Raw genomic sequence first — 10697 nt, forward strand, 5'->3', positions numbered from 1 at the left:
AAATATAAAAAAGGAAGGAATACTATAAGAAACAAAGGCCAACTAACGAGCAAACCAAATTATGATGTTACATTAATAAAATATTAAAACATTTATTAATCTTAATTAACTTAAATAAAAATGAATTTAAATTACATGTATATATACATTTCGACTACACAGCAGTCTTTTTCAATATAATATAATGTTAATAGCTAATATAAATTTGCATTGAGCCTCAGATTTGATCAAAACATATTTAATATTCTATCGATAAATTAACGCAGATTTCTAATACGCCTATACTCTCGCTTTTACAATTGTCCTTTTAGATTTTTCAGTGATGTTAGATTGCAGAAGCCATTAGTGTCTACTCTTTCGTTGTCCATCTTTTTATTATTGAATTTTTTCCGAATTATGATCAGGAGTCAATAAAAGTTCCCTATTGTCCTAAAAATCCGTGTAAAAAAAATAGAAAATAAATTTAACAACTTATTGAAGAAATGGCTGAAAGAAGAGTATATCTCTAAAAATGAATTTTATAAATTACGCTCTAGCGATTCTCTCCTACCAAAAGCGTACGGATTACCTAGAATCCATAAAGTAAACTATCCATTCAGAATCATAGTTTCTTCGGTAGATACGGTTTTATACTCGTTAGCTTCTTTTTTGCAAAATATTCTACAAATTAGCCTCCCTAAAGCTAAAAGTTATATTAATAACAGTTTCGATTTGTACAGCATGTTATCTGAAAAAAAGATTGATGATAACGATACGATGTTCTGTTCTCTTTAGATGTCGTTTCTTTATTCATGAACGTACCTCTAGATCTTGCGGTCAACGGTATTAATGATAAATGGGAACATATTGAAAAAAATACTAGAATACCAAAAAGTGAGTTTATACTAAGTATAAAATTCATTTTGACATTTACTTATTTTACATTTAATGACAGAATTTATAAACAGACTTTTGGGACCCTGATGGGGTCTCCATTATCACCAATCATAGCTGATTTGGTCATGCAGGATCTGAAAGACACGGTTTTTAAATCGTTAAATTTAAAATGCACGTTTTATCTCCGTTACGTAGACAATATAATACTGACCACTTCTACGACCAATATGAGTTGGATAGTTAGTAACTTTAACAATTATCATGACAGACTAAAATTTACAGTAGAACAGGAGGTTAACCGCAGCTTGAATTTCTTAGATTTATCAATAAAAATTATGAACAATACAACCCAGCAAACACAATATATAAATGTTATATACTCAAGCATGTTACATGTAACGTATATAGTAGTTGTAATTTCCCACTCATAGATGTAACATTTTTAATATTACATATATTACATTGTAGTTATATTGTCATTATATCCCAAGATAGCACTGACATCAATACATCAATGTGCTATTTGGTATATAATTACAATATACATAACTATAATGTAATATATGTTATATTGAAATGTTACATCTATGAGTGGGAAATTACAACTAACATGGATGTTACATGTAACGTGCACGTTATATTATCTGTTATATTCCGTTTTATTATAGCAATGTAACAATTATATATCGGTGTTTGCTGGGAATATATATAGATTGGTACCAAAAAGAAACTTCCTCAGGAAGAACTCTATCATTTTTTTCTAATCATCCACAATTGGAATAATTTATAACTTGGACACAAAATTGGAATAATTTACAACTTATTAGATAGATGTTTGCTATTATCACACCCACAATTTTTTAATAAAAACTTAGAGATAGTTATTAACATACTTACAAGCAACGGTTACCTCCTGGATCTTATTTTTAACAAAATCAATCATCGAATAGAATACCTCATTGCTAAAAAAAAGCATTACGGAAAGACAAACAAACATAGAAAAAACAGAAAATACAATAAAAGAATTAGAAACTAAAAACTATTTATTATTCCATATATAAATAGGATCTCTGAAATAATTGTCTCCTTGACAAAAAATACAGAATTTTTAGTACGATATAGATGCCTTAATAAACTTGATAAAATTATTAAAACACAAAAAGATAAAATTAAACATCCTTGTAATTCCAATGTAGTTTACAAGATTAATTGCAATAATTGTAATGCATCTTATGTGGGCCAAACAAAGAGACAATTACAGACAAGATTGAAAGAACACAAAAATAATATCAAGTTGGATTCGATGAGACACTCGGTAATTTCTGAACTATTAAAAAAGAACACCATACATTCAATTGGGATAATGTATTAATTATGGACAAGGAAATTAATTATCATAAAAGACTCATCTCAGAGATGTTACATATTGAAGAACAAAAAAATGGATTAAATTTAAATAAAGACACTGAGCTTATTCTTAGCGAGTCCTATTATGATATTTTAGACAAATTAGCAAAAATAAAATAATAATAAAACAAATAGGACATCAACAGTTTAGGCACATCTATCCGATCATATATAAACACACATAATTTGCGATTAAATATAGTTCAAAATGAAGTGTCTTGTTAGACTGTTGGTTTTATCTTTTTATAATATTTTCAATTTAAAAAAAAACTGTGTTAAAACTATGAGAAGAGAAGACACAAAGTAAGCATAATAAATTTATGTAAGGACTTTCATCTATTAATAGACATGCGTTAATTGTTATTTATTTGTCAATCACAGCGTCTATAGATATTAAGAATTTCTCGCTTAAAAACGAAGAAATAATTTACGAGATCCGACTAACATCATAAGATCACATTACGGCAAATGCTTTTATAAATTAAATATGACAAATTGTAACACGCATAAATTTCTTATAAATTCTCGACTCAAATTAACAGACTATTAGTAATCTTAAGAATATTATGATCTATTTTTTTGTAAGAATTATAAATTACGTAACACTGTTATACTGAGAAACACCGCGTACGGTTGAAACGTTTATGGGAGGTTTCTTTGTAATTTTACACCCAAAAAAAATATTCTATTCTTTAGCGGTTCCGTTTCGATTCTAGAAGATTTGACTCTTATATACGGCCTCAAGAAGATACTCTACAATTTAGCGAAATATCCTCTGATCAAGAGATACTGGATTTAAGATTATAATTCTCTTAATGCTAGAGTATGTCTTTTTTTTATTAATCTAATAATATTCTTATGTAAAACATTTAAAACAATACTTTAAGACAAGTATCCTCTACTTTCAACCTTCCTGAGTATTAACTTAAAACTCAAATAATTTTATTTATAGAGTATTAGATTTTTTTTTTTAAGAGGAATTTTCTTGCTCTCTCTCTCTCTCTCTCTCTCTCTCTCTCTCTCTCTGTTTCACATATACACACGTATACATTTTTAAATATTTTTGAGTTACATTTTTAAACCAATCTTGTAATTTTGAAATAAAAATTATTTCAATAAGCAGTTACGTAGTTTTTAAAAGTAATTAAAAAAAATACATATGTATCGTAAAAAATCATAAAATATTTTTACAACATAGCATATAATTTTTACAAGAATATATATAAAATAGGTATAATTGTTTTTTTAATAAAAAAGATTTGAAAATCACGAGTTTCAAACACATATATTTTAGAAAAATTACTAAACTATTAGCGAATACAAAAATGTTTATATATATTATGTATTCTATATACTTATTTCTACTTTCTGTATATATACACACTGCATGTTATAAAGTAAAATATTATAAATATATATGTAATATTATTTTACACTTACGCATGACGAAATGTTATATAATTAGAAAAACTTCTTGCTCCAAGTCTACAGTGAGAGGGTGTAGGTACTATTAGATCATCAAATTTAATAAATTTTCATTCAGAAAAACCTTCAATCACTTCATAACTACAAACATGTTCCACACAAAATTCTCGGTTTCAAACATATTTAAAAGAAAATAAACAGCATTAGATTTTTCACAATACGTAACAAATTTTATTCTACCAAATATAGGATAACTGGTGTCTTTGTGGAACGTTACAGCAACACACATTCCTTCTTTATAAATAGTACCAAAAATTTTGATCCATGAGAATATCTTTATGATAGCATTTAAATCTTTCGGCAGAACATCATGAAAAAATTGATAATTTTTAATATCTTTAATGCTGACCTCTTCTTGAACTCCAAAAGAATATTTTTCACCTACAGGTTTTTTAGATAAAAATCTGGCACATAAATTCAGCTGATGTTTTATTGCCAAAGTCAAAGGTAAATTTCTACGCGAATTTGTAGCGTGAGCTGCCTGCTTCAAAGGTCTATGTTTGACTTCCCATCGAAGACAACAGATAGACCATAAAGGACCAACTCTACGCATAATTTCAGGATAATGAAGCATGTAATGATGCTTAGGTTTGAGTGTAGCTTGAGGAAAAACAGTAAGATACATTTCATGATGTTCTGAAATAAGCGTACTCAGGTAACTAAGTGATTGAAGGTTTACATAAGGTGTAATTACTATGTCTATAATGGATTTTAGTTTTAAGTAAAGATGTCAACTTTCATCATCATCAGGAACTAAATCACCTAGCATTAATCCAAAATATCTAATAAAACAGAACATCTCTGAGGCAGAAAACTTAAGTTTACCAATTATAAGGTGCTCTTTTTTAATTTGTGGCACTGCATTACCTAACTCTACAGGACTATAATCAAAATAAATTATACGATTATTCAGAGTCTCTAAAGAAAAGTATTTTTTATCAAATATTAAATCAAAAAGTATAAGTCCTAAGTCATAACCACATACTCCCTCTAATAGATCATGCATAATATCGAAACTAATACTTTCTATAAAGGAAAAGCTGCGAATAGCATCCCAAACACATTTTTCTTTAATACCCGTCCTGATAAGATCTTGTAACAAAACATCAGCAGCATAATTTTGCTTTGTTTTTAATTTATTTGTATCAATAGCAGTTAAAGATATAGTTTCATTTTTGTGATGCTTGCACATTCTACATGGATAATTTGCATTAAACCTTTCAGACAAACCACAGATAGAATGGATTTCTAAGTTATCACCTAATAAGAGACATAAACTAAAATAAATTTGTTTCTCTCCTAAGCTTGTTTTTAAAATTAATCCATTTTCTTCCAGATTATTCAAATCTTGAAATACAGGTCTAAATAAGTTCATAGTTCCATGTACTTTACATTCTTAACGTGAAAGAACGGTGAGTATATGTATAATTAATGCAAGGATGTTCAGTATATCATCCAGTAAATTAGAGTTCAAATATATTAATATATCAATTTTTTTATTATATATATATATATATATATATATATATTGGAATATAGAAAAATGATAAAAAAATATATTTCGGCGATTTAAAAATTTTTTAATATATTGAAATAAATAAATTTTCCCATGAGTATAGATCTAGTGAAATTTGTTCATCCCAAATATTACATAAAAAAAAGTTACGTAGCTTCGTGAAATATTTTTAAATATATTCTTTATATAATAAAGCAAGAAGACAAAGAGTCGAATTTTGCATTATTGCTCTTAAAAATTTATAATAAATTAAATACGATCTCGTGGCTAACCCAACCTTACCCGCTGCTAGCTGCGCATCTTCCCAAGTTATATTATGAATTTTATATCATTTTTTTTCCAAAAAATCAATGTTTGTCTCCCTGCGGACAATCCTACTGATTAAGAATATCGTAAATTTAATAAGATTCATTAAGTATTTTGGCTAATATATGGGATGAACGAATCCGTAATTCCCGGCCGGCCGATAGGCGTCTCTACTATGTCGCCTGTCAACCCTTAAGAAAATAATATATCAAGAAAAAAAAAGACTAAAGCTTAATAATATAATTAAACATAACACACACACACACACACACACAGGTTTTGAATCTTCTAGTTTTTTTTAACTTTTTATAATTAATATTTTATAATTATATATGATGCTTGTCTTTTGTGTCTTTAGGGGAAGCAATAACCATCATAGATCGATTACTTTTAGTATTAGCTAAAAAAGCTGAGGAATTATTGCCTAAGTGGGGTGATCAAGCTGAATTTTTTAGCAGAAGAAATACTTTGAAAGCCAATACTTCTAAAAATTTATTATTTAATGTAGAGGTACAAAGAAAGAAATATTTAGACTATATTTGTATTTCAATGATTATGCATGCGTAGAATACATGCAATCTTTTTATTTCTTATATTTTTTTAGGTTGATGATTTTGGAATCTGTAGTTTGCCAGTTGTGGACAGTATTGAAACAGATAATCTCAATATTGTGAGAATTTATATGTATATCAGATTATATATGCACACACACATTTTAATTTTTAATATAAAATATAAAAATAGCAGTTAATTAAATTCTTGTATTTATGTGCAATATTAAGGGGCGGTTTTTTCAATAATAATAGTTTAAACTTTGATCGAAGGTTAATTATTGAAAAATAGTTCTCAAGGTTAACATTTGCAGCAAAAAATACATGAAGTCAAGATAAATGATAATTCTCAAGATGAATCAACAGTTGATTTAAAAATAAATAATGCTAATAATTGTGAAGCAGAAGCAGAAGTTTCTCAAGCTGATCAAAACAGAAAAAAATACAACTGTCGAATTTACAAAACCCGCCTAAAAGACTTGCACTGTGGCTTACAAGGACACAATTTGAAGAGCTTGTAAGTAATATATTGAATTGTTGCAATTTGTATTGATATAAGAGAAAAAATAAATATTAATTTCTTTTATAGAGTACATAAATTAAAGAATTATTATCAATGCAATTATTTAATAATATATTGCAATTTTTTATACAAATCGATGCATTTATTACGTAACAGATTTAATTATTAAAATAAATTCCTGTAATTCGTAAATTTGTTTGTTAATGATATAATTTTGTTAATGTGTTGGTTTTTTAAGAGGCTATATTGTTTTATATTAATTTACATGTTTTATCATATATATTTTTAGAATATTAAGAATAAAATAAAAGATCATTTAAAGGGTGATGCCGTTTTAATTTATTATAAAAATAATGGTATTTTAAATGGAGAGGCAAGAGCAATATTAGTAGAAATATTAGCAAGTTGTATGATACAAATTAATATTAAGTAAGTTTTTTATTATATAATATCAAAATTTTATACATATTTTTATTATTGTCCATATATTGTTTAGCCCTACTTTGGAAGAATTTCAAATTGTATCAAAAAAAATATGTGAATTATTTTCAACTAAGACTGAGGTGAAAACTTGTATTTAATTTTGAAACTTAATAATTAATACTATCATAAGTGTAGAAATCATTTTTCTTTTGGTAAATATATTGTAGACTACATACGTATATAAACCCTTTGCAAATGGTACAAATCAGAAAAATATAGGAGGAAAATTAGCAGATAAAGTAAGAAATATTAAATCTATGTTGAGAAGACTTGGTGCACTCAATCCAGCCAACTATCACAGAAATTCAGAAAATAATGTCAATGATGAAAATGAATCCAATACGAGTACGTTCAAAAGTACTTAAATTCAATTTAAATAGTTATCAACTATAAATATTTTTTATATAATATTAATATTAATTTGTGTCATAATTATATGATTTTAGTAAATGAAGATGAAGTTCAAGCAGCAATTCGATGGCTGCAAGTAAGTCGAGAACCTTGGACAGATGTTTTAAAAAACTCGAATATAACTTATAATATTAGATTAAAAGCATTATTAGATCTGAAAGGCGGAGAGGACAAACTACTTTCAGTGACGGATTATTTTTCTCAATGGGAAGTTTTGACTTTTCCTCAAGGATATACTCTTGTAAGTATATATTCTCTCTTATAAGTTAACATTTTAATATTATGCTAGTTTATTAACATTTTATTTGCATTATTTTTTCATAAAAATAAATATTTAAATTTTCCAGTTTGATCGTGATTTAAAAAAAAAAATATCCTGATAAAGATTTAACACTTCTTTTGGATGGGAATTCATTCCCATTCTCAAACAACTTTTAAAAGCAGAAATGAAAGATTCTTATGGAAAAACACAATTGAAGAAATTGAATAACGGTAAGTGTTTAAAAAAAATGAAAAAATGAATAAATAAAAGTTAAAGATTTTGGGAAAAAATCCTTATATGTCGTATAAAATAATTTTTTTCTTTTTGTAGCAAATTCTACTACTGCTATTACTGCTATTATTCTTTACCTACTTCCGCATTTAGTCTCACCGCGGCAACTACAGAAACTTAATTCTGGGGAAAAGGTAAAAGCAAATTAATCTGAAGCAAGAGATGCTTTTGTGTTCCATGTGACAGTAAGTTTTAAGTTTTATTGATGTGCTTGATCATATATATTCTCAATTGACTTTCTTTTAGATACGACATTTGAACGTTAACAATACGCTGAAACTTGTTTGTGCCACAAGTTATTTTATAAATAAATAAAAATAGAGATATACTTTTAATATAATTGTGATTAAAAAATATAATTTCTTTTTTAAATAGAAATTGTTTGATATTTTCAAAAAAGTGATATTTAAAATATTATAGTTTATTTTGAGTTAATATGATAAAATATTATTTATATATTTTTTTTTTTTGTGATTGTTATTAAAAGATTTTTTAATCAATCTACTTTCATATTTTAAACATTACATTGTAAATAAATTGCATTCTCTCTCGCCTTTAGAAAATAGAGCATATACTCAAGTTTCCTGAAAGTTTCTCTAGTAAAATTAAGATGCAGTAATTATCTTATCTTGTTTCTAGGTGCCAGGAGATATAAATCCAGCTATTGAAAGAAGACGTACTGTAGCTGCAAAGCTTAAAACAAGAGTTCAACCCTTTGTTCTTCTTGTTGGACCTACAGTAGAAAACTATGAGATTTGTTATCTCATAATTGATAAAGTCAAATATCAATTTACTAATGTGTTGAAAGCTTTCGATCAGTGTTTCAAAGCAATATAAGTTTTAAATACTGAATATTCATATGAAGCGAAAGGTGCATGGCTTTTTATTCAGCAAGCTCTGTATCGCATCTTCACAAGGTATGATGGAAAGAATTCAACTGTCAGTGCGCTTGCCAAAACCTTTGAAACTCTTCGAACAAAAACCTCACATGAAACTTAGTAAACCTGTGACCACAGTTTTAATGTAAGTCTACTTGTAACTTACTAATTATTATTCAGCTCTGTATCCAGTAAGAAATATTTCTATAAGTTATATAACTTTTTAATTTTTTCTTTATTTTTGCTATTGCTTCCTTATAAAGGAAGCTTTGTTTTCTTTTACTGTACACTATTGTACTTACTGTACGCAATACTAGAGTATACTGCTGTAAAGATGCACCATAATTTATAAAGATACAGCAACTTTAAAGAGCAATTTTAAAGTATATTCTTAAAGTTTACAAGATTTTATTTTAAAATTATTCAATTTGAATATATTTTTAGGTTGATATATTAATATTTTTTTAATTAAATTGTTTTAATTAATTTTATTTATAATGGAGATATTATGTTTTGTATGTAAAAAATAATTCTACTCAATTAATGCTCTGATGGCACACGTCAAAGTTTACCATGTTATAGCTGCTCATACTGCTCTTAGATGTTCTGCATTTAATTGCTACAAAACTTGTCCTTCGTTACGTGCATATAAAAGACATCTACTCAAATGTTCTTTTTTACATAAAAATGGTTCGCAGAAGCAAATTCAATCTTCTGATGCTTGTCATATTAAACCAGAACAATCAAATAATATCCAGAATTCAGATATTGATATGCATAAAAATGAACTTGAATTAAATACATTACAAACTTCAATTTCAGTTTATGATGTTAAGAAAGCCTTAGTAGATTCAACACTTGTTTTTATATCAAAATTATATACTAATAACACTTTGAATCGGGCTCATGTTCAACAGATAGTTGATGCTGTTTCAGAATTATCAAGTGGATACTTAAATATTTTAAAAAATAAAGTTTTTCAAATGTTGAATAAGTTTAATTTAAATAACGAAGAACTTCATGAACTTTTTCTTATGTTCGATGCACACGATAATATTTTTGTTGGCCTTCATAGTGACTATGAAAGATTAGAAGCATTGAAAGAAAATAACTCCTATGTAGCTCCTATAAACTATGTAATTGATAGCCACTACAGAACTAGAACACAGGACAACAAAACAGTAATGAATTATGAACTTGATACTGGTCAATACATTCCTATAAAAGAAGTTTTGAGGCGTTTTTTGGAATTACCAGGTTGCCTTGATGCGATTATATCGAACTATGAGTATTTGTCCCAAAGAGATGAGCCTTTTTCAAATATTGTACAAGGAGAAATGTGGAAAGAAAAAGTAGCTAAACATTTCTATGGTAAAATAGTGCTTCCACTTTTTTTTTCTTTGACGATATGGACCCAGACAATATCACAGGATCTCATGCTGGTCATCACAAAATAGAAGCACTTTATTACAGTATTGCATGTATACCTCAAGCTTATGCCTCAAAACTTGATAACATATTTTTGGCTTTTTTATTTCTCTCTGAATGTAAAGTACATGGAACTATGAACTTATTTAGACCTGTATTTCAAGATTTGAAAAATCTGGAAGAAAATGGATTAATTTTAAAAACAAGCTTAGGAGAGAAACAAATTTATTTTAGTTTATGTCTCTTATTAGGTGATAACTTAGAAATCCATTCTATCTGT

At 27.1% G+C, this 10697-nt stretch overlaps 1 pseudogene; it reads left to right on the top strand.

Annotated features, from left to right (window-relative positions):
* The first annotated feature begins 791 nt into the window (after positions 1-791).
* Positions 792-9110, top strand: LOC146720777 (uncharacterized; annotated as a pseudogene).
* The last annotated feature ends 1587 nt before the right edge of the window (positions 9111-10697 follow it).

This window comes from Nylanderia fulva, unplaced genomic scaffold (genome assembly GCF_048542155.1).
Source record: "Nylanderia fulva isolate GAGA-0341 unplaced genomic scaffold, ASM4854215v1 Scaffold61, whole genome shotgun sequence".
Classification (NCBI taxonomy): Eukaryota; Metazoa; Arthropoda; class Insecta; order Hymenoptera; family Formicidae; genus Nylanderia; species Nylanderia fulva.